Source organism: Thalassophryne amazonica, chromosome 18, assembly GCF_902500255.1.
Source record: "Thalassophryne amazonica chromosome 18, fThaAma1.1, whole genome shotgun sequence".
NCBI classification, from domain to species: Eukaryota; Metazoa; Chordata; class Actinopteri; order Batrachoidiformes; family Batrachoididae; genus Thalassophryne; species Thalassophryne amazonica.
Genome location: NC_047120.1, coordinates 3,033,490 through 3,059,573, shown reverse-complemented (window position 1 = coordinate 3,059,573; position 26,084 = coordinate 3,033,490). Strand labels below are relative to the sequence as shown.

Genomic DNA, 26,084 nt, shown 5'->3' with positions numbered 1-26,084 from the left:
CGATCTTGGAGGTGAACATGCTGGATGTGGAGGTCCTGGGCTGGTGTGGTTACACGTGGTCTGTGGTTGTGAGGCTGGTTGGATGTACTGCCAAATTCTCTGAAACGACTTTGGAGACAGCTTATGGTAGAGAAATGAACATTCAATACACGAGCAACAGCTCTGGTTGACATTCCTGCTGTCAGCATGCCAATTGCACGCTCCCTCAAATCTTGCGACATCTGTGGCATTGTGCTGTGTGATAAAACTGCACCTTTCAGAGTGGCCTTTTATTGTGGGCAGTCTAAGGCACACCTGTGCACTAATCATGGTGTCTAATCAGCATCTTGGTATGGCACACCTGTGAGGTGGGATGGATTATCTCAGCAAAGGAGAAGTGCTCACTATCACAGATTTCGACTGGTTTGTGAACAATATTTGAGGGAAATGGTGATATTGTGTATGTGGAAAAAGTTTTAGATCTTTGAGTTCATCTCATACAAAATGGGAGCAAAACGAAAAGTGTTGCGTTTATATTTTTGTTGAGTGTATATTTGTAAATTTTACACAAAAAAGGTGTAATATCAGCATGGCCATGCCAATTCAACATGAAAAAGACCATCAGAATGACAGATTAATATTTTTTAGTTACAGGTTTAAACTGTAAAATTTACATAAATATGTATGTGCAAACCATTTACATATTCATTGTAATTTTGACAGAATTCCCCTGGAAACCACAGCTAACAGAATTTTTCTGTAAAAACTGGATTTTTTTTACAGTGTAAAAGCTGAATTTTATTTCTTGTAAACCAAAACAACCATCACCCACATCACATTTGTCTGCTTATCTTTTATTTAAAACAGAAAAAGTCACAGACAAGTACAAGAGTGTACAGTTTATAACTGTTATATTTTAATCTCGAATGAACAAACTGAAGAGAGTGAAAATCATTGGATTATCTTGACAGTGGTGTGATCATAAACGTCTTACCGCACCAGGGGGTACAATTTCTGACGGGGATAAGTACTTTGGCACAACACCGGCCGCGAAGGTCCTGCGGTCACACAAACATACTGCATTAAATGAGAGTTATGGACACAGCCGCCATTCGACTAGGGTTGGCCTTTTGCCACCAGTCTTGCCGTGCGAATAGTGAAATGAGAATTATGGACACGGCCAAATAAAAAAAAAAAAATCAAAATCGAAAAATATTAAAGGAGTTATGACATCTTGAATGCAGTATGTTTGTTTATACAAGTAGTTCCAAGTTTTGCCACCAGAGTCTTGCCGTGCGAATAGCAAAATGAGAGTTATGGACATGGCCGCTGTGCGAATAGCCACAGCCTATTTTTCCTCATTTTATACACACAAAAATGGAACTATGCACACAATTCATAAAATCTGAAGCTCATGTATCAATGTCATGACTCCAAACTGCTGAACTCTGGTAGCTGAGGGACGGAAGGTCGTGTCCAAAACTGATTATTCAAAGATTTTGGGGATTTTCTTGCACAGAAATTGAATTGAAGGAAACACGGTCTGAAAAAGAGAAACAGCTTAACCCTAACCCCCCCCGCAACTTTACTTTTTATGGTACCACATTGTTCCTGGCTCTATTGGGATGACATTTTGACTTGTCATCTGCACAACCTGTCAAGGCATTATGACAACAGCCGCTTTATCAAGGGGTCGGTGTGGCAGGAAGAAAACATCAAATGCGTAATAAACATCTAACCATTGGAAACAGTTGTTCAGGGAGGTTCAAAAGTTTATACACATACAAACTTATAGGCAGGTTATATTTTGCAGGATATGGCAAACACGCACATAGCAATATTTGACCGGATCTCCTTGCTGATTGGCTAGTTCAAATGACATCATCGTAGAGTTTATTTCAACATGGCGACACCCTCGGCAAAGTTCAACTGGACGATATTTCGCCGTACATGGCACCGGCAAAGTGGCGGGTTGCGCTGTTTTGCCGGCCATCTAAATTTATTCACGGTGGAACGGAACGGCCGCGTTTGGGTTTTGGGTGGGAACTTCAAGGCGATCGGAGTTTAAGTTCTCCTTATTTCATATTCATGATAGTAGCTCTATTGGTGATTTTCATTTCATTGGCATATTTTACCATTCGCTATTTTCAGGGGTGGACTGATTGAAGGTTTTGCAGACACTGACAGAAAAAAAACAGGATAAACACGTGCTGACATGGACTTCTGTATTTTTGTTTTTATTCTGTCTTGAATTTGCAGGTTTTGTTTATCATCCCCGCCCTACACAGAAAAAATACCAAGACTGCAAAAATTATTTCCACCGCATGGGGAAAAGCGCCGGTGGAAATAATTTCAGACACGGCTATGCCACGTTTCTGAGCTGTTTTTAGTGTCCGAGAATCCTCGAGCTATTTCCACCGCGTGGCAAAAAGCGCCGGTGGAAATAATTTCGGGCACGGCTATACCACATTTTTGAGCTGCTTTTAGCGTCCGAGAATCCCTCCGGGAGTAGGTGATTTTCTGTTCCAATTCAAGCAACTTTATGGTACCCAAAACGGCATTTAAAGATGAAAAATTAGCACCAACACTCAATGCTGAGGGCACCGCCATGTTGAAATACCCTCTGTGATGATATCATTTGAACTAGCCAATGAGCGAGGAGATCCGGTCAAATATTGCTAGGTGCGTGTGTTGTGTGGGCCGCTGAAGAGGAGGTACTGCTGGCCCACCACCACCAGATGGCGCCCTGCTTGGAGTGCGGGCTTCAAGCACGAGAGGGCGTCGGAACTACTGGAGTGACAGCTGTCACATATCATCAACACCAGCTGTCACTCATCAACTTCATCCTCCATAAAAGCCGGACTGCAACTCCACCTCCCCGCTGAGAAATCAGCTACCATTCAGGTAATTTTCTCTGCTGAACAAAACATTGAGTAATAGTCTGAACTTCTTTTGCAGCCATTTTCCTGTGGTGTGTGCCTTATCTGTGGGATTGGCGTTTGGTGTGATAAGCGACGGCTTCGCTTCACACCCCAACCAGATAAGTGGTTAGACAGGAGCTGCACGAGTGTGTGATTGGAGGTGGAGGTTTTCCCTCCTGGAGGAATCAAACACCGTAAGACTGCTGGGTGTGTATTCACACACCCACCACTAACTGTTTCTGTTTCTGCCAGCAGTACCGGGTCTGACTGCTGAAGACAGTGGCCACCTGGGGCGCAGGGCTTGGCGGCTCCGGTGTTCTTCAGATCCGTTGGTGGTGGAAACTGTGTGGGATCCGGCTCTTCTCTCGCCAGACGTCTTCTATCTTCGAGCCTGCCCACACGTCACCTTGTGTATAATTGACTATCCACAATATTGTTATTGTCTGTATTTCGTTGTGTGATTCACAACATTAAATTGTTACTTTTTTGGCTTATCCATTGTCCGTTCATTAACGCCCCCTGTTGTGGGGGCGTGTCACGACACCTTCCCAACAGCGTGTTTGCCATATCCGGCAAAATATACACTTTGAAACTCATATTTAGTGAATAAGCACCTTGGTTTTCATTATCCATTTCTTAAAACATTGAGATCCTGTCTATTTATCTTAAAAAACAACCATTATTTTTGCGTTTTTTTTCTCCAAAATTTTTAAGAGATTTTTAAGTACCCTCTGTATATACCTCAAAACAAACAACACAGATCTAGTCACTGGTTATTCTTACTATCACATATAAAATATGAACTCTCTAGCACCAGCAGTACTGCTGTTACAAGACAATCCTTACCCCTACCCCCAAAATTGGTGATTTTTTTTCTCCAGTATTTCAAAGAAACAATTTTAAAATGTTGTACTGACTCCAGCCAGACCCGGATGGCTATATTAATTTACAAATGTGTCTGTGTCGGGTTTTAGATGTATAAAATACACCCAGATTAATTATGCTTAAGTTATTACTTTTCTAATTATTCTAATTAGTATTATAAATTCAGTGCATATACATGTTATTTTTCAGATAGCGTGTATCAATAGCTTGAATTGTATGGACTCATGTCCTTTATTACAGGAAACCTGCAACATGTTGTTCCTGACCTGCATAGTATATATCCTTGTTAAATTTTCATCTGCAGTTTACCAGGAATTATTTATGTAAGTTCCTGCCTGGTCTTCAAGTTTAGCTGATTGACAGTGCTGAGCATGCAATGCAACACACACTCTTAACAGTTAAGTTCAGTCTGTATCAAACTTTTTCGGGGCTGATGCCTTCACATCCTTTGTGCAGGACATATTGTGCAGCAGCCAAGTAGACTTCTATGCTCCATTACCAAAGGCTGCACTGAAGACATTGCAGAGTCTGGTGAAGGTGAAGAAGATGAAAGTATCCACCAGGGATGTTGTAATCAAGGCTGACAGGGGCCTGTTTGCAAAGATGGTGGTCATTGCACAGCACAGACAAATGGACATGAAGGAAGTCCTCAAATATCCATTGGGGCCCATTCCATGGTCTCTTGCAACTCCTGATGTTGCACCTGCAAAGACAACCAAGGCTTCTTTGCTGCATATATTGGAAGAGCATGCAGAACCAACAGAAGATGTCCCTGCAGCAGCAGTGTGTATCCTTGATGGAATGGCTATGCTGCAGTCCATCAAGACAATACCCAGGACATTCAAAGACCTACCTGGGTATGTCTTCCAGATGACGAAGTCAACAAGCAACACTTGAACGGACGTGGTTATGGATCAGTATACTGGGGTTTCAATCAAGAACCCAGAGTGAGCCAAACGTGGTGCATCGGGTGTCTTGCACATGAACATCCTTGATGGACATCAGAAGTGCCCAACACAGTGGAAGAAGTTCCTAAGTGATGGCGAGAACAAGCCAAACTAGCTACTTTTCTGGTAGAAGAGGTTCAGCAGCCAGAATATGCACCCAAGTTGAAGGAGTTTGGCCCCTGTTAGATCACCCATGGCGATGAATGCCACAGGGTTGCAGAGAGAGATGACTGTGTGGACTGCAGCAGGGTAGACCAACTGTGCACTGTGAAGGAAGAAGCTGACATCCGCATTCTGCTACATGCAAACCATGCAGCATCAGAGGGGCATGAATGTATCATCATCAAGTCGCCCGATACAGATGTCGCTGTGTTGGTTTGTGCCTTCAAATCATCATTTGATGTTGATGATGAAAGACTGGAAGGCTGTGCACAATTTGTCTGTTCATTCTATAGACACATTGGCAATGACACAGACCTTGTCCGCTACAAACCTTTCTGCAGCAAGAATGTGAAAACCTGCCATCTTCCACCAGTGAAAGGTGACCTCAAGTACCATGTCGTTAATCCTCTGGGTTCCAACTGGCATAAAGGGCCTCCACTGCAGATCTCCAGCAAGTTCGGTCTTGGGCTGCCTGCTTTGCCTCTCCCCAGGACAGTTTGATTGACTTCATTTCGCTGTCCAGGGTCCTGCGCCAAGTTGTCACTGGCCGTCTTTTCCTATTCCCCTGTGGGTTCCAGTCCAGTGTTTCCCACGCGATGTTGTTCGGCCTTCGGTGTAGAGTGTGCCCAATCCACTTCCACTTTCGTATCCGGATGATGTCCCCGACTGGTCTCTGCTTGGTCCTGCGCCAAAGGTCTTCGTTGGCAATTCTGTCTGATGCCAAGGATCTGTTGCAGGCATGTGTTGATGAAGACCTGCAGCTTGTGCTCCAGCCCTTTGGTCAGTCTCCAGGTCTCTGAGCCATACAGCAGCACAGATCTCACATTGGTGTTGAACACTCTGTTTGGTGGGAAAATGTATGTTGATACTCTTCCAGATGGGTTTGAGGGTGGTGAATGCAACTCTTGCCTTGCTTATCCTGGCCTTAATGTCATCGTCAGTACCTCCTGTCTTGCTGACAGTGCTTCCCAGGTAGGTGAATTTGTCGACGTCTTCAATTTGCTGTTCACCCGGGCAGACTGCTTCTGTCTGTCTTGCGTTAGCACTGATTGTCTTCATTTTCTCCACTTTGATATCCAAGCCAGTGTGCCTTGTAGTGCTGTGGAGGCTCTCTGTCTTCTCCTGCATGTGTTGAAGGGAGTGGGCCAGCAAGCTGATGTCATCTGCGAAATCCAGGTCTTCAAGCTTGTGCATGAGTGTCCACTGGATCCCACGCGGTGGGGTCATGGCTGTCCTCATCACCCAGTCAATTACAAGAGAGATAATGAGCGGCAACAACACACATCCCTGACGGACTCTGTCAGGGATGATTGACTGTGATTTGGTTGACTGTGAAGGGCTCTGATACACTGGTGTTGTAGATGACGTGGCAGGCGGTGTCCTCGTACAGTTTCCGGACGATCTTGACCATCTTGAGAGGAATGCCGTAGTGCCTCAGTATTCTCCATGTCACCTCCCTGTCCACCATGTCCAACGCTCTTCTGAAGTCAATAAAGTTAATGTACAGCGGACACTGCCACTCCAGCGACTGCTCGATGATGATGCGTAGTAGAGGGTCTTCGTGTCGTTCTTCTCTGCTGCTTCCTGAGCCTGGGTGGTGTGTCCTTCCGCAAAGTCTATTTGGCCTTCTTTGCATTTCTCTTCACTACTTTGTAGCACTCATTGTATTCTTGCTGCAGGCATCGCTTCTGGGCTGTTGTCCTGGCTTGAATCACCTTGTGCTTGGTTTCTCGTCTATCTTCTTGATGGTGTCGTCTGAAGTCCAGGGCTTGTACTGTCGTTGTCGACGTCCAAGCACTTCTCAGCCGGTTGTGTCAAAAGCACTTCTCACCCGTTTCCACTTCTTTTCCAGTGAGCCGTCCTCTAGATCTGCAAGGGCCTGGAATCTGTTGGCCAGAATGATGGCAAACTCTCCTGTCCTGTGTCTTCAGCTTTGTAGTGTCAAAGCATGGGTGCCTTTGTGGTCCTGTCTCTTTGTTTCTGGCAATCTTGATCTTCAGCTTGCACACCAGAAGAGTGTGATCAGATCCAAAGTCAGCTACTCTGCATGCTCAAACATCTTGTAGGGTCCGTCTCCATTCTCTTGAAACTGCAATATGGTCAATTTGGTCATATCTGGTGATCTCCATGTCACTTTGTTCACATTTCGGTGTGGAAAAACTGTCCCTCTGATGACGAGGTCATTCATCTCGCTGAAATCCACAAAGAACTCACCATTCTTGTTGATTGTTCCCATTCCTTCTGCCCCCATAACATGCTTTCTTCCTGAATTGTCACTCCCAACTTTGGCATTCATATCTCCCATCACGATGACAATATCTCTTCTGGACACCTTATCGAGTACAGCTTGTAGTTGTTGGTAAAATTCTTCTTTTATCTCTTCTTCTGCTACATACCAGGCATGCATCTGGCGGTCATCACTTGATGCTGACGCTACGACACCAAGCCCTGATGGTCATGGTTGGGACCTCAGCAGTGGCACACTATCCATCTACTGGATGGATAAGACACCTGCACCAAAGCCACTCCTGCAGTTGATTTCCTACAATTGCAGTACTGGGCAGTGCGTGACTGGTCGTTGCTCAAGCTGTAAGAATGCTCTACCATATACTGATGCACGCACATGCAGACAGTGCACAAACATCCATAACACAGACCAAGCAGAATCCACTTGGCGACAGTGGGAAGGAAAAACTCCCTTTTAACAGGAAGAAACCTCCAGCAGAACCAGGCTCAGGGAGGGGCAGTCTTCTGCTGGGACTGGTTGGGGCTGAGGGAGAGAACCAGGAAAAAGACATGCTGTGGAGGGGAGCAGAGATCGATCACTAATGATTAAATGCAGAGTGGTGCATACAGAGCAAAAAGAGAAAGAAACAGTGCATCATGGGAACCCCCCAGCAGTCTACGTCTATAGCAGCATAACTAAGGGATGGTTCAGGGTCACCCGATCCAGCCCTAACTATAAGCTTTAGCAAAAAGGAAAGTTTTAAGCCTAATCTTAAAAGTAGAGAGGGTGTCTGTCTCCCTGATCTGAATTGGGAGCTGGTTCCACAGGAGAGGAGCCTGAAAGCTGAAGGCTCTGCCTCCCATTCTACTCTTACAAACCCTAGGAACTACAAGTAAGCCTGCAGTCTGAGAGCGAAGCGCTCTATTGGGGTGATATGGTACTACGAGGTCCCTAAGATAAGATGGGACCTGATTATTCAAAACCTTATAAGTAAGAAGAAGAATTTTAAATTCTATTCTAGAATTAACAGGAAGCCAATGAAGAGAGGCCAATATGGGTGAGATATGCTCTCTCCTTCTAGTCCCCGTCAGTACTCTAGCTGAACCTTTTGAACCTCCCTGGACAACTGTTTCTAATGGTTACATGTTTATTACGCATTTCACCTTTTCTTGCTGCTGTACCGACCTCTTGATTATAAAGCAGCTGTTGTCATAATGCCTTGATGGGTTGTGCAAATGACAAGTGAAAATGTCATCCCAGTAGACCCAGGAACAATGTGGTACCAAAGTGTACATTTCTGGATTTTCACTCAAACCAGAAGTCTTAATTTATCCTGAAGGAATCTGCTGATGTTCTAACTGTGCAGATAAACAGAGATACAAGTCAACATGAAGAGCAGGAGACTGGATAAGAAAAATAACCCTTGTAAGTTATTTCAGATTATGGGCATTAATATCTCTCTATTTACAACCCCAATTCCAATGAAGTTGGGACATTGTGTAAAATGTAAATATAAACAGAATACAATGATTATCAAATCCTCTTCAACCTATATTCAATTGAATACACTACAAAGACAAGATATTTAATGTTCAAACTATTAGACTTCTTTGTTTTTGTGCAAATATTTGATAATTTTGAGATGGATGCCTGCAACACATTTCAAAAAAGTTGGGACTGGGCAACAAAAGACTGGGAAAGTTGATGAATGCTCAAAGAACACCTAATTGGAAACAGGTCAGTGTCATGATTGGGTGTAAAAGGATCATCCCCAAAAGGCTCAGCTGTTCACAAGCAAAGATGGGGTGAGGATCACCACTTTTTGAACAACTGCATGGCGGGGAAAAAACTCCAACAGTTTAATTATTAGTAGTAATTAAACGTAATTAGTAATTATTATTAATTATAATAATAATAATTAGTAATTATTATTAGTAATTATTAGTAATTAAAGTAATTAGCAGTATTATTAGATAGCATTGCTTAAATTTTCATTGTTACGCAGATGATACCCAGCTTTATCTATCCATGAAGCCAGAGGACACACACCAATTAGCTAAACTGCAGGATTGTCTTACAGACATAAAGACATGGATGACCTCTAATTTCCTGCTTTTAAACTCAGATAAAACTGAGGTTATTGTACTTGGCCCCACAAATCTTAGAAACATGGTGTCTAACCAGATCCTTACTCTGGATGGCATTACCCTGACCTCCAGTAATACTGTGAGAAATCTTGGAGTCATTTTTGATCAGGATATGTCCTTCAGTGCGCATATTAAGCAAATATGTAGGACTGCTTTTTTTGCATTTGCGCAATATCTCTAAAATTAGAAAGGTCTTGTCTCAGAGTGATGCTGAAAAACTAATTCATGCATTTATTTCCTCTAGGCTGGACTATTGTAATTCATTATTATCAGGTTGTCCTAAAAGTTCCCTGAAAAGCCTTCAGTTAATTCAAAATGCTGCAGCTAGAGTACTGACGGGGACTAGAAGGAGAGAGCATATTTCACCCATATTGGCCTCTCTTCATTGGCTTCCAGTTAATTCTAGAAAATAATTTAAAATTCTTCTTACTTATAAGGTTTTGAATAATCAGGTCCCATCTTATCTTAGGGACCTTATAGTACCATATCACCCCAATATAGCTCTTCGCTCTCAGACTGCAGGCTTACTTGTAGTTCCTAGGGTTTTTAAGAGTAGAATGGGAGGCAGAGCCTTCAGCTTTCAGGCTCCTCTCCTGTGGAACCAGCTCCCAATTCGGATCAGAGAGACGGACACCCTCTCTACTTTTAAGATTAGGCTTAAAACTTTCCTTTTTGCTAAAGCTTATAGTTAGGGCTGGATCAGGTGACCCTGAACCATCCCTTAGTTATTCTGCTATAGACTTAGACTGCTGGGGGGTTCCCATGATGCACTGAGTGTTTCTTTCTCTTTTTGCTCTGTATGCACCACTCTGCATTTAATCATTAGTGATTGATCTCTGCTCCCCTCCACAGGATGTCTTTTTCCTGGTTCTCTCCCTCAGCCCCAACCAGTTCCAGCAGAAGACTGCCCCTCCCTGAGCCTGGTTCTGCTGGAGGTTTCTTTCTGTTAAAAGGGAGTTTTTCCTTCCCACTGTCGCCAAGTGCTTGCTCACGGGGTCGTTTTGACCGTTGGGGTTTTTCCGTAATTATTGTATGGCTTTGCCTTACAATATAGAAGCGCCTTGGGGCAACTGTTTGTTGTGATTTGGCGCTATATAAATAAAATTGATTTGATTTGATTTAAGAACAATGTTTCTCAACATTCAGTTGCAAGGAATTTAGGGATTCCATCATCTACAGTCCATAATATAATCAGAAGATTCAGAGAATCTGGAGAACTTTCTATATGTAAGCAGAAAGACCGAAAACCAACATTGAATGCCTGTGATCTCCAATCCCTCAGGTGGCACTGCATTAAAAACGACATCACTGTGTAAAGCATCTTACCGCGCAGGCTCAGGAACACTTCAGACAGCCATTGTCAGTTAACACAGTTTGTCAATACATCTACAAGTGCAGTTTAAAACTCTACCATGCAAAGTGAAAGCCAAACATCAACAACATCCAGAAACGCCGCCGCCTTCTCTGGGCCTGAGCTCATTTGAAATGGACAGACACAAAGTGGAAAAGTGTGCTGTGGTCTGATGAGTCCACATTTCAAATTGTTTTTGGAAATCATGGACGCCGTGTCTTCTGGACAAAAGAGGAAAAAGACCAGCCAGATTAACAGCGCTAAGTTCAAAAGCCAGCATCTGTGATGGTATGGGGGTGTGTTAGTGCCCATGGCATGGGCAACTTCCACATCTGTGATGGCACCATCAATGCTGAAAGGTACATCCAGGATTTGGAGCAACACATGCTGCCATCCAAGCAACGTCATTTTCGGGGACGTCCCTGCTTATTTCAGCAAGACAATGCCAAGCCACATTCTGCACATGTTACAACAGCGTGGCTTCACAGTAAAAGAGTGCGGGTACTAGACTGGCCTGCCTGCAGTCCAGACCTGTCGCCCATTGAAAATGTGTGATGCATTATGAAGCGCAAAATACGACAACGGAGACCCCGGACTGTTGAACAACTGATGCTGTACATCAAGCAAGAATGAAAACGAATTCCACCTACAAAGCTTCAACAATTAGTGTCCTCAGTTCCCAAACGCTTATTGAGTGTTGTTAGAAGGAAAGGTGATGTAACACAGTGGTAAACATACCACTGTCCCAGCTTTTGAAACGTGTTGCAGGCATCCATTTCAAAATGAGCAAATCCTTGTCTTTCCTCCACTTGGTTGTTGACTCTCTCTTTCTTTTGTGTGTTTTAAAGTCTTTCTACAAACATGTCTGAAGTCCAGCAGCTGAAGGACATGTTGAAACTACAGCTAACACCTGCTGATGAAGGAATGATCACAGACCAGGAAGAAGAAATGAGTCATTTAAAAGAAGAGAACAAAAGAGGTAAAGGGCTGGATGTTGTTGTTTTTTTTAACTTTGTATTTATTTCACACAAATAGAAAAGATGAAGATGTACATTAAGTCACACCCGCTCCACTTAGCGCTATATTATAATTGTGTTATTGGTTTCCATCTTGTCTCATATGTATCTAGTTTCAGCTGTAGTCTTGTTGTGATTTTCTTTCTGTCATGTAAACCTTTTTTTTTTCCTCTTGCTCTCTCATTGCATGATGTCAGGGGATTGTGACTTCATCCAGAAGGTTGTGATCAATTATCTTGCTGTCAAGAGCGAATCTAAGCAAGATTTAGTATTTAATATTCCCAGTATGTACAGGATTAGAATGGATTGCAGGGGGTGGTGGCCAAGTGGTTAATGCGCTTGGTTTCAGTGCAGAAGGTTCCGGGTTCAAATCCCACCCCTGCCACATCTCTCCATGTAAAGTGGAGTTGCGTCAGGAAGGGCACCCGGCATAAAACCTGTGCCAATTCAACATGCAGATCCACCTTGGATTTGATGTGGCGACCCCGAGTACAAACAAGGGAGCAGCTGAAGGGACGTACTATGTTCACAGTTGGATTAACATGTATTTCAATACCACAACTCTCCTTACTTCTTTTTGCACATATTTACAATAATCTAAATCTTTGGGCAATCCCAAAATATATGAGTGAAATCAGTCACCATCCCCAAAGTTCCTCCAACACAAATTAAGCATTTTGCTGTATTTTGAGGTGATAGATGGGGTGTTAAAATCACACATATTCACCTTTCACATCAAACTCCCTCCATGCTGAGCTGTTAAAGTTATGTCCAGGTCTGAGTGTTTCCTCCCAGTCATCATCTGTTATCATTACATTACAGACTTGTTTCAAACTAAAAGCACATATTTACTACTTCACTCATTTAATAAATCTGAGATCATACATTTCCAAATCCAGTTTGTTTGTGTTCTCTTTGTATGGTAATTATCTGATGTTGCATTTTTACAGTTTTTTGCTCATTTCCAAATTAATTCTCTGTTAAACTAATCCTGCTTTCAACATTGATGTAATCATACAATCAAATTGCTTATTGTCTAAAGCCAATAGTTTAATCAGAACATTTTCTTAAAACAATCAGATTTGCAAATTTTCAATTAAATTCAAAGAACACAAATTGACTAAACTTAATAATTAAAAAAAAATTGTGTGTTGTCCAGATACCGTTATTTAAGGGAAACACTTCCTTTCCCTTTTCAGTTTTTGAAAATTTTCTTTTGAAAGAAATTCAGGAAATACCACAGCTAATCAAATTCTCTGTATGCACCTTGCAGTTGGTACTTTTGTTAATAATTGTGTATTTTGTGTCTATTTATTAATCTTGTTTCATCAGAGAATTGAAAATGGCCTGGTCTTCTGCAAAAAAGTTGTGTGTACCCAGTGGCTCTGTTAACCCCAAAATGCGAATGAGCTGCAAGTCATTCATTTATCACAAACTGTTAATTGCAAAACGTGAACACTGAATAAATATCTCCGCAACCATGAATGCAGGTCTCGCAAAATGTGAACGCAGGTCTCTCAAACGTGAATATCATTCATGATATTGTTAGACAACAGATGCAAGTTGTTGGACAGAATGTTCCATGATGCTTGCCCTCAGACCACTTGATGACACAGCATACATACCTGATAAAACTGAATTTCCTCATATCTTTCATTTGGGGCAGACAGTTATCAAGAAATATCCTGTTCTTTGCTTATTACACTGACACAAGAGACAGGCAGCACAAGTTTTTGTTATAACACATACTGTTCAGATAAAGAACGTGAGTATATCACCAGCATACAAATGTCAAATTCAACACTCTCCATCCAATCACATAACTGTTCGAATCCACACAACAGGGTAAGACCCACCCACCTGGGGGTCAGTTGAGCACAGGCTTAAAAACATAGGCAGGGTGCTATGTCAGGGCTCTTGTATGCAATGCAGAGGGGGACATTTGCCTCAACACCCCAGCGCTGTTGTTGTGTTGACTCTGTTCATTCTGTGAAGGCATCTTTTCAATACGTCATCTGGTTTTGAAGTCTGTGTCCTGTCAGTCTCTGAGTCTTCAAGTTTGCTCACCACATACAATTACTGGGAGTGGATCTGCCAGACAAGAAAATCCCCTACAATATAAATATTTTTCAGTTTAGGTAGTCTATGGATTTCAGTTTGTGGATCAATTACACACTTTCATCACTGCTGATAGAAACTCACCAGCAGCTGGAGCACACCAGTGAAGAAGTGTTCTCATTGAGACAAGAATTTGAAAACTCTCATGTGGAACACTTCAGACAGCTGGATGAAACTGACCAAAATATTTGGAGAGGGGAAACACACAACCCTCATTACAGAGATCCACAGAGGACCGTTTCTCCATGCTTCCTTCCTTCCAACTCTCATTGGAAGACGGAAATTCCATGCACGGAAGACTCATCAAGAAAACTGCGACGGGTAGCGCAAGGTTTCTGAAAACCCACCTTTTGATTCTTCCCCACACATTCAGACTCTTCCCCTTCTCACTTGAGAACTTAATAAGATGGCACCACACATAAACCGCTTTGAGCCAACTCCTGATGGGTCCCTGGACACTGGTGCATACTTGAACTTTAATCAAATCAAATCAATTTTATTTATATAGTGCCAAATCACAACAGTCGCCCCAAGGCGCTTTATATTGTAAGGCAAAAGCCATACAATAATTACAGAGAATACGTCTCTGTATCTGAGATACTACTTTATCCAGTATTCTCTCAGACTTCCTCAAGCTACTAGTGATGACTTCATCTATCTTGTCAGATGAACTTCGAGCCATGAGGTTGGCAGATTCATTGATCACCAACCTGAATTGGTAAGGCAGGACTTTCAGAAGCTCTGTATGGCACTGGAGAAGGAATTCTCCGATCATAAAGCTCAGACTGGCTTAGCAGCAGCCCTGGCATTAACACAGGGGAGAAAAGAATGGTTAAAATATGGTAAATGGACTGCATTTATACAGCGCTTTTCCATCTGCATCAGACGCTCAAAAATAATGCCTCACATTCACCCTGATGTCAGGGTGAACCAGAGGAGCCTCTTCAGCCACAGACTGCTCCTTCCCAAGTGCAGGACCAACAGACTGTACAAACTCCTTTGTCCCTCAGGCCATCAGACTGTACAACTCCTCACTCAGGAAGAGGAGGAGTAACAGGAAGAGAGAGGACAGGAAGGAGAGGAACAGTAGTAGCCAGTAAACCATTACTGATCAGTATGTCTGTTATTTATATTTGCAAATTGTTTTGTTTTTTTTTACTTTAAATTTTGAAACTCTATTCTCTATTGACGTTATATACTCTATTGAACTTCAGTCTAATCTAATCTAATCTGTTGTTATGAAGTATTTACTGAAGATTCATATCCTGATAGCTAGGAATTGATTCAATTTTCTGCTCTCACAAATATGTGGATCTAAATCTAAAAAAAATGAGCATTTTCTTTATCTGTTAATCTGTTCTTTCCTACTTCCTCTTATTTGGCCTTGAAGGCTTTTGATGTAAAGCAGCTCTTCTGCTACGTTGATGTCATCGTCAGAGCTTCAAAAAAATCTGTAACTGATCAGTGTCAGAGAAATCTGTGTTTATAAATGTCAGTCCAGGAAATAAATCATTACAGTAGTCAATTGTGGAAGACAAAGACATGAATTAAAATTTCTGAAATTTTACACAAATCCTGTACATTTTCACTTTATCAGTTCCATTGGTAAAATAACTTACTGTCGTTAGGTCAAACTCACCACGCTACTACTTTATTTCAGTGAGTGTTGTTCTAACATTTATTGGTAATTTGTTTCTTTTCAGACATGCAGCCATTGTTGGTGATTAAAGAAGAAACTCTCTCTGAACACCAGGAATGGAATCTGAGTGTTAACCAGGAGGACATTAAAGAAGAAGAGAAGCTGTGGATAAGTCAGCAGGGAGAGCAGCTTCAGCAGCTGGAGGAGGCAGATCTCACCAAGTTTGGTTTCACTGCCATCCCTGTGAAGAGTGAAAATGATGAAAAACCAGAGTCATCACAGCTTCATCAAAGCCGAAATGATGAGAGCACAGAGGCTGAGCCTGTAGCCAGCAGCTCATCTGTACACAGAACACTGACAGCAGAAGCTCATGGAGAGGATGATGGAGGAGCACAACCAGCCAGCAACTCAGGTCCAAACAGTCATTTACAACCAGATACCAGTGGCAGGAGTTCAAACAATTCAGGAACTGAGACTGATGACAGTTATGACTGGAAACAGACCAGAGAACCTTGGCCAAGTTTTAACTGTCGAAAACATATCAATATTGTTAGTTCAAACAACACTGATGAGAAGCAATTTAAAGGCTCTAAATATGGAAAGCATCTGGTCACATGAACAACTCAGAGGCAAACAAAAGGCGAAAGGCGAGGCAAACAAGCAGAAAACCATTTAGCTGTTTTGATCAGAGTAAAACACAAAAACAGAAGGGCACTTTGAACAAACACATTAGAACTCAGACAGGACAAAAACCATTTGGCTGTTCTGAATGTGGTCGAAGATTTGGACGAAAGAGCCACCTGAACGAACACATCATAATTCATACGGGGAAAAAACCATTTGTCTGTTCTGAGTGTGGTCAAAGATTTAGACAAAAGGGCACTTTGAAATCACACATGATAATTCATACGGGGCAAAAAGCATTCGTCTGTTCCGAGTGTGGAAAAAGATTTGGACAAAAGAGCAACCTCAACACACACATGATAATTCATACAGGGAAAAAACCATTTGACTGTTCTGAGTGTGGCAAAAGATTTCGACAAAAGAGCACTCTGAACACACACATGATAATTCATACAGGGCAAAAAGCGTTTGTCTGTTCTGAGTGTGGAAAAAGATTTAGTGGAAAGGGTGACCTGAACAAACACATGATAATTCATACAGGACAAAAAGCATTTTCCTGTACTGAGTGTGGTCAAAGATTTGGACGAAAGAGCCACCTGAAAGAACACATGATAATTCATACAGGACAAAAAGCATTTGTCTGTTCTGAGTGTGGTCAAAGATTTGGACGAAAGAGCCACCTGAACGGACACATCATAATTCATACGGGGAAAAAGCCATTTGTCTGTTCCGAGTGTGGTCAAACATTTGGACGAAAGGGCGACCTGAACATACACACGATAATTCATACAGGGCAAAAAGCATTTGTCTGTTCTGAGTGTGGTCAAAGATTTGGACGAAAGAGCAACCTGAATACGCACATGATAATTCATACAAGACACACAAATGAAATACCAAAACCTTAAAATTGATCTGCGAACAACATGGTCATTGAAAGCAATCAATACAAGGGTTTAAGTTCACCATCACTGTGACTGATTTCCTTCAACTGGTCTCAAGCCAGTTCTAGCCATTTTGGTGCGCGAGGCCTCGGACTTGCTGTGCCGACCCTGTGTGCAAACAAGGGAACAACAAATATGATTTAGAGATTGACAACAGCCGTATGATATATCGTTAAGGTTTAATTGTTGATCAAACACACATTAAAATAACATAAATAACAATAAAAAATAATTCAGTGAAATAACAAATAAAACCAGAATTCCTTTATAGGTCTTGTGCAAATATTTTGAAAGTCCTGACAGCTCCCATAATATGAAACAAAAAGGGGCTGTGTTCAAACAATGCAAAACACTGCAATATAACATAAAAACAATACAAAAGTACACGCCGCCGGTACAATGGCTATTTGTGACTGTAATCCAGTATTAATGTCCGCAAATCATCAGACACAACAGGGTTATTCACATTCTAATCCAATTCCAACATTTACACGGTTTATTTTTCTGTAAGTAATTCGGTCGGAGAATTGTTGTGAAAAGGTCTGGTTTGCTCCTCAATGTTTACTGGAGCAGCAGTGCCTTCATGCCAAACTGGAAATTCTGTGAGCAGACCCACATATTTCTTCATCTCATCAGCTGCACTGAGCTAAATTCATCAGTCAATCCAGTAAAATCCATTAAATCCACGCATTTCTGCGTCATCATGGCTGCAGTAGTTTCTGTCGCTGTCAGGTGACAGTGCAGTTGTTTACATCTGTGCAACAGTGTGCACGGACCACAGAGGGCAACCTCTGTGGTGCGGACTAATACAATAAATGTGAAACGATTTATTTTGCCCCGTTTACGTGATATTTTATGGTCTGAAATCTCACATGATTAACCAATCAGATTTGCGGAAAAAAAGTAATTGGATTAGAATTAGGGATGGGACCGATCCGATCCCGGATCAGTATCGGCTTCTGATACTGACGTAAAGTCTCTATTAAAATCCTGCGTGTGAGCATCTGATGTTATTTAACAGTTGAAAGTCGTCGTGTTTACCAAAAGTTTGAAGTTTGCGTAGCACTTAAACAGTGAGAGAGAAAGAAAAAGAGAGACAGACAGACCGAGAGAGAGCAAGCGAGAGAGAGAGAGGGAAATGGAGAGAAAGGGAGGAAGAGAGACAGACAGGCAGAGAGAGAGTGCTGTCTTTTCTCTTGAAGTCAATAAGGCTATAAAAGTCTATAAAAAATAAAAGTACTTAATTCTTTCACCAAAACATCAAATCTAGGCTTTCATTTTAGATACACCTTCTGGCAAATTGGAGATGAACTTTCAGGTCTCCTTTTTAAGAAAATCCTCATATAAAATCAACAACAATATTATTAAAGCAAACAGAGGTATTGGATCGGAAAAGTATTGGTATCGGTGGATCGGATCAGAAGTGAAAAACTGTGGATCGGTGCATCCCTAATTAGAATGCAGATTTAACTCAGTCAGTCCCAATAACAGCAAAGTTTTTTCCTTTTTTTTCCAGCAACATAAATGGAAATGGTACTACGGTCAGTGAATACTTTATACTTATTTGTAAATGATGGTCCTGATAGAAGCAGAATGTGCAAACAAGACAACATAAAACTAAAATGTAGCACTCAAGCTTATCCAAATTTAGTCCATCTTAACTGTCTACCTGTCTGCCTTATAACAACAGCACAGGGATCCATTACGGCGCTGTGCAGCTCCACTGTGAATTAAAATGTCATGTGAAATCTCTGTGTAGGATTTCCCAGTCATGAGTCATCAACCGCTTATCTGGGATCAGGTTGCGGGGTAACAGCTCCAGTAGGGGTCCCCAAAGTTCCCTTTTACCAGGCTACATTAACCACCTCTAACTGGGGGATCCTGAGGTGTTCCCAGGCCAGGGTGGAGATATAATCTCTCCACCTCATCTTGGGTCTTCCTCAGGCTCTCCTCCCAGCTGGCCCTGCCTGGAACACCTCCCGGAGGCATCTTTACCAGGTGCCACAACCACCTCAGCTGGCTCTTTTCAACGCATCAGAGCAGTGGCTTTACCCCGAGCTCCTCACTAATAACTGAGCTTCTCACCCTATCTCTAAGAGAGACCCCAGCCACCCTCCTGAGGAACCCCATTTCGGCCCATATAGAGGGATTTCCCCTCTATATGTATCTTTAATTTATAGTCCTTTTTAAAATAATACACCACATACTTACAGTTTTTGGTGTGTGAAGCTCCTGTTTTTTTTTGTTTTTGGCAAAATTATTTTATTCTTAAATATTACAAATAGTAAGCCAATAATAAAGTAGGTCCCTTTGGCTGGTCCCTTGTTTTCACACTCGAGGTCGCCACAGCGGATCCAAAGTGGATCTGCTTGTTTATTTGGTACAAGTTTTATACCGGGTGCCCTTCCTGAAACAACTCCACATTACATGGAGAAATGTGGCAGGGGTGGGTTTGAACTGGATCCTCTACACTGAAACCAAGCACACTAACCACTTGGTCACCACCCCTCCAATTCAATGCTAATAATAATAATAAATTATTAAAAATAGCTTGTTTTTTGATATTATTATTATTATGTGCAAAAAATGTATTTCAAATTGCTGTAAAAGTGGACCTTTAAGGGGTTTGGGGGGGCCCTTCCCCACCCCTCACCCCTGTGGCTCCACCCCTGCACCAGAGGCCTGCAGAGTTTGTCTGCAGCTGCAAAGAGTTCGCTGTCTGTTCTTATCGACCTCTTGCTCTCATACAGTGACACAGATGATCTTAAATAGACGTGTGTATTTTTGTTAAACACACTGCGCTGTGTGTCGACCCCCTGAAGTGAAAGGACACACACTTTTTATGTGAATCAACTGACTGATCAAAAACACCTTTATCAGACAGATTCTTATTGGATTTGATCAGAACTTTCATCTGTTCATCAACAGCATTTGTGTAAAAGCTTCACACACGTGAGGCTGTTTTTCACAGGCTGCGGTCACAACGTGCATGCGCACTGTCAGGAAAGATCAGAAACTCACGACGACACAAAGAAATAAATGATTTGACCACTTTAGAAAGAAAACTTGGACTTGTCTGATTTGGGTAAAGTTCTAAAGGATCTGTGGTGTCCAAAGGTCAGAGTTCACACTGACTTCATCCTGACACAAAATCATCAAGACTGGACAAAAAAAAAAAAAAAAATACATTTACTGCATCCCCGAGACACAACATCCACAAGACACATGGAGACACATTGGGGACGAGTCAATAAATAAATAAATAATAAACGTGCTGCAGAGTAAATTCATCCAACACAAATAACAAAGTGTTAATGAAAAGAAGAGTTTGCATTTACACTCTGTGTCACGGTGTTAAAGTGTCTGATGCAGCTCTGCTGTTCAGATTAAAGCTACTGTGTGTAGATTTGTTAAATCTGCAACAAAGAAAACCTCACAAGTTTTATTTATCCTAATAGATTTTAATTGGTGTTGAATGAAGTAAAAGTTGTAGAAAATCTGTCCCCTTAAAATGTGTTTATCCTGAAGTATTTAAATAATGTGGAGGTTAAACTTTCTATAATATGATGCTGCATTAGAAAAGAACAGCAATGGTTAGTGAGTGAAATATAATCTTGTTCAGCAGGAGAACAATTTGCTGTTAACTGTCTCTACCTTGTTTTAGCTAAAATCCAAGGACACGATCACAGAAGGATTTCTATGAAAAGATAGATGGTGAACAGTTTATATTTTTTTCTTTTGCTCTGTTCACAATTCTTCCTCACAGAATTTAGAAATTTTTTAATTGTGGTGGAAATAGAGAACTTCTTCACAACACATTTTCTCCTTCAATTTCTGATTTTAATTCTGATGGTTTTGTTTGATTCATTTACCGTATTTTCCGGACTATAAGTCGCACCGGAGTATAAGTCGCACCAGCCACTTTATCCATTATAAAGAAAAATAAACCATAAATAAGTCGCACCGGAGTATAAGTCGCACCAGCCACTTTATCCATTATAAAGAAAATAAACCATAAATAAGGTCCACTGGACTATAAGTCCCATGGACATACAGGTATGTTAACATGAAAAGTTCAGATGATAATATTGTGACGGCTACCGTTTTCGGATGCATATTTAACCAGTCTTAACTTGTAATCTGCAGAGTATGATTTTCTTTTTGGTGGCATTTTTTCGGGCCTTCTCCGTTGTCTTGTTAAGTTATCAGTAACGTTAAAATTTTTATTTTTCTATGGTAGTCAGAAGTCGCAGGAACAGTCACACAAGCCTCGAGTGCCCTCTCGTGAGCTGCATTTTACCTACAGATATGTTTGTATTTTGCGGACCACATTGCAAGCCGAACCATGCAGCACCTACCTGCGCAGCTCATGACCACCCAGCGGTGTCGATCCAGCTCCTTCCAAGTGCAGACGCTAATCCTCCGCCGTCGCTCAGTGCTCCCATGCAGCTCTCAGCGTCAACTCTGCTCACACTGATATCCAAGGGTTGAAGCTGTCTTGTTAGCCGTCCCGGAATAAACACCATGTTCGTCTGCTTCAAACGCTTTTCACAATCATCGACGCCAGCTCCTTCCAAGTGCACACGCTAATCCTCCACCGTCGCTCACCCGGTGCTCCCACGCAGCTCTCAGCGTCAACTTAAACACTCTGCTCACATTGATATCCAAGGGTTGAAGCTGTTCTGTTCGCCATGCCGGAATAACAGCAAGCACCGTGTTCGTCAGCTTCACACGCTGTGGGTGAGGTGAGGAATACGCATCCAAAGTTCTGTTCTCTGATTGGTTATCGCGACCAGCGTGAACTATAGGATGGCCGTCATACTACAGTGCCCATGATGCATTGCATTTCCTTTTCCGGTGGCCATTTTAAAACATAGATCGACTCTGTCACGTAAAATTGTTTACAGTAAATTAATTGAGATCCTACCGGTATATTTTTCATTTATAAGTCGCACCGGAGTATAGGTCGCACCCCCGGCCAAAACATGTAAAAAAGTGCGACTTATAGTCCGGAAAATACGGTAAACTCTGTTCACAATTCTTCCTCACAAAATGTTTGAATTTTGTTGTAAAATTGGACTAGTTGTTTGGAAAGTAATAAAATTAACCCAAAATGCTTATTTTTCTCTAGTTTCTGACAAATTTTATTTCTGATGGTTTTGTTTGATTCATCAAAGCTCTGTTGTTGAATGCATAATTTTGAAATTTTAATTTAGGGGAAAAGATCAACTCTTAGTCATGAAAACTATGAAATTCACAAAAAACAAAAAAAAAACAAATGAGCATATTCCTGAATTTCATGTTTTCTGACCGAAACAAAAAACAAGATGGCGTTCAAGAAAATTTACAGATTATTATTTTTGGAAAAGAACCCCAACTTCCAACAAAGTATTTCCATTAAATTTTTGTCCCGATACAGTCGACACACTGCTGTCAACATTTCAGCTGCTACTTCAGGTTTCATTCAAAAGTCTATTTACACAATAGTATAAACACTAAAATGACTCTTACAAAATTTACAGCCGTTGATAAAGAATTTTATTTGGGGTTTGTCATTATTTTCATCACCTGCATAGTGCAAGGAAATAGTTGGAGAATAAACCCTGGTGAGCTCTGGTTATTAATTAGAACCGGTTCATGATGTCTGCTGCTGTACCTGTAAGGTCAGAGGTCAAACCATCAGTGGTGACAGAAGTCGATGGTGGAGGTGGAACGAGGAGCGTCTTAAAGGGGAACAACATTTTTCCTGAATCAGCGGCATTTCTGATTCTGTCAGCAGAAATGCTGGAAGATCAACATGACAGAAGAGACGGACATGAACTGAGGACAACAGGGTGTCCAGATTTACAACGCTGACGTTTGACTATTTCAATCAGCTGTTTATACTTGTTTTGTAAGTGTAATTAAATGTATCAGGCACACGAGGGCAGCATTTCACCAAAAATAAAGGTGTTCACAGGCTTTTCATGAAGAAACCATCAGTTTGTCTGAAAGCACCAAATTTGGTGTTTATGTTGATGAAACAGTCCATGAGCCGAGGAGGTTTTCTGTCCTGTTTATAAGGAGAATAAATGCTCGGATCATAAATATTATATAAGCGCATAGTTTAGACTATTTATGACAGAATGTTCTGGAGTTAAGAGTTAAAAACAGCAGAAAAGGTGACAAAGGTCAACTTTAGTACACACAGGTGTCAAAAGATAAAGTTGCTCCAAATTAGTTAAGTGATGCAAATTATTATGATCAGTCAAATAATGTGGTATTCAGTCTGCTTGGAGTATTTTTAAATGTTGACCCCTTGGTTGACCTCTACCTTAGTCCAGCTGCCACCCTGGGACGGCTCCATGTGTTATTGAACCACGAGACAAAATGTCACATCGGACATAAATTAAATTAATGGTGATAATTTTGTCTGCTGTCGTCTCCAAACAACAAAGTCACTCAGTTTTGATAAATACTAGGATGTTGACCTGTGGGGAGTCACGGGTTCTAGATGTGGTCATTTGTACAATATACAGAGGACAGCTTTTTCTTTGCTTTTATGAAAGTCTTTGTTGAAGGTTTAATCTGCTTTCAGTTGTGTTCAACTTTCTGAAATGAGTTTTTGTTGCCAATAAGCTTTTCTGAAGCTGCTCAACCAGGACAATATTCCATGTAAAGAAATTCCGTATAACTGAAGTTTTATATTTGCACCCTTGACAGTGTTCACATTAGATCAAAATTCTTTTTTTCTTCACACTGCTGAGACAATTCTTTTGTTTTGTCCAGAGTGTGAACATGTTAATTCTGGGTTTGGGGTCACATGTACACAGAAAATGTCCAGATTTGAATCTGCTGACTGTGATGTTAAGAGATTGGACAGACTGATGAACTCTCAGGTTTGCAGCAACCTCAAAGGCTTTTATTTTGAAATACAGGCTCTCATTGTGGAAGTGCGACATACGAGGTCTGTCCATAAAGTATCGTACCTTTTTATTTTTTTCAAAAACTATATGGATTTCATTCATATGTTTTTACGTCAGACATGCTTGAACCCTCGTGTGCATGCGTGAGTTTTTCCACGCCTGTCGGTGACGTCATTCGCCTGTGAGCACGCCTTGTGGAAGGAGTGGTCCCGCCCCCTCGTCGGATTTTCATTGTCTGGAAATGGCGGAATGAAAAGGACTTTTTTTCCATCAGAATTTTTTCAGAAGCTGTTAGAGACAGGCACCTAGAAACCATTCAAAAAATTTATCTGGCTTTCAGTGAAAGTTTTACGGGCTTCACAGAGAATAAGGACTTTAACTACAGGTTTAAGGACCCCTTTAAGGATGGTCGGTGCGCCGCGCTGCGAGCTGCGACGATGCGGCACAAACCACTGGATCATTTCTAAGCTGATGGCTCTGTGGATACGAGATCGTCATGTGCTCTTTCTCTGGTTATCACAAGACCTGGACATCAGCCATTTTCCAGCAGATTTCACTTTTAACAAGAGATTTTGTCATGGAAAGCCGCGCGGAGGCTTCGCGCGTCACGACCGATTCGCTGATGAAGCGAGACAAAGGAACACCTCCGTTTCGGAGTGTTAGAGGACAAGTTGGGACATGTCCAGCTCTCCACAAGTTCTTTTATACTCACTTGACTGGTAAGCACTGAAAGCTGAGATAGACATGTCCCAACTTCTCCTCTTGACACGCCGAAACGGAGGTGTTCCTTTGTCTCGCTTCATCAGCGAATCGGTCGTGACGCGCAAAGCCTCCGCGCGGCTTTCCATGACAAAATCTCTTGTTAAAAGTGAAATCTGCCGGAAAATGGCTGATGTCCAGGTCTTGTGATAACCAGAGAAAGAGCACACGACGGTCTCGTATCCACAGAGCCATCAGCTTAAAAATGATCCAGTGGTTTGTGCCGTGACGTCGCAGCTCGCAGCGCGGCGCACCGACCGTCCTTAAAGAGGTCCTTAAACCTGTAGTTAAAGTCCTTATTCTCTGTGTAGCCCGTGAAATTTTCACTGAAATCCAGATAAATTTTTCGAATGGTTTCTAGGTGCCAATCTCCAACAGCTTCTGAAAAAATTCTGATGGGAAAAAAAAGTCCTTTTCATTTCGCCATTTCCAGACAATGAAAATCCGACGAGGGGGCGGGACCACTCCTTCCCAAGGCGTGCTCACAGGCGAATGACGTCACCGACAGGCGTGGAAAACTCACGCATGCACACGAGGGTTCAAGCATGTCTGATGTAAAAACATATGAATGAAATCCATATAGTTTTAAAAAAGAATAAAAAGGGCCGTTAATTTATGGACACACCACGTAAACAGGATTGTTGGTTTCAAAAATTATTGATTTCTCAAAAAACATTGTTCCAATCACCTTGCTGTTTTCACGACCTAATTCCTCATGAAAACATACATAATATGCCAAAGGCCGAAACTCAGCTCTTTCTGGATTTCAGTTGATGCTCCAGATATGGAGAAAACAAAGACAAACAGCAAATGCCAGTAATTGTAATCACTGAAGAGATCAGAAAGAAAATGAGTGAATACAGTAACTTCAAGGCACCTGGCATCGACAAAATCCCAAATTTTTGGCTGAAAAGACTGACAGCATTACACCACCACTATGCTGTGGCTTTCACAAAAATATTGAACGGAGAAGAGGACACACCAGACTGGCTAATGACTGGGAACACAAGCCTACTACAAAAGACCAAGGAAACACAGCTTCCCAACAAGTACAGACCCATCTGCTGCCTAACAACAACGTACAAATGACTGACAGGAATCATAACTGATGCCATTTATGAACATCTGGACACTGGTGGCTACCTGGAAAATGAACAGAAAAGTTGTTCCAGAAGAAGATTAGGAGCTAAAGACCAGTTACTGATAGACAAAGTTATCATGGAGAACTGCAAAAAAAGGAGGAGAAACCTCAGCATGGCTTGGATTGATTACAAAAAGGCATTTGACAGCGTGTCACACTCCTGGATCATGAGGTGCTTAGAACTCTACAACAGCAATGAGGAAATAAGATCTTTCCTGAGAGCACAAATGAACAAGTGGAACACCACCATCACCCTAAACCACACAGAGGGACAAATAACAATCCCAGACGTATGAGTTCAGAGAGGGATACTTCAAGGAGA

At 41.7% G+C, this 26,084-nt stretch overlaps 1 long non-coding RNA gene across 1 annotated transcript; it reads left to right on the top strand.

Annotated features, from left to right (window-relative positions):
- On the top strand, positions 1 to 16,896 carry LOC117530238. The gene is made up of 3 exons (XR_004566246.1): positions 1 to 11; positions 847 to 851; positions 16,733 to 16,896. It is a non-coding gene; the product is annotated as an uncharacterized LOC117530238 (long non-coding RNA).
- The last annotated feature ends 9,188 nt before the right edge of the window (positions 16,897 to 26,084 follow it).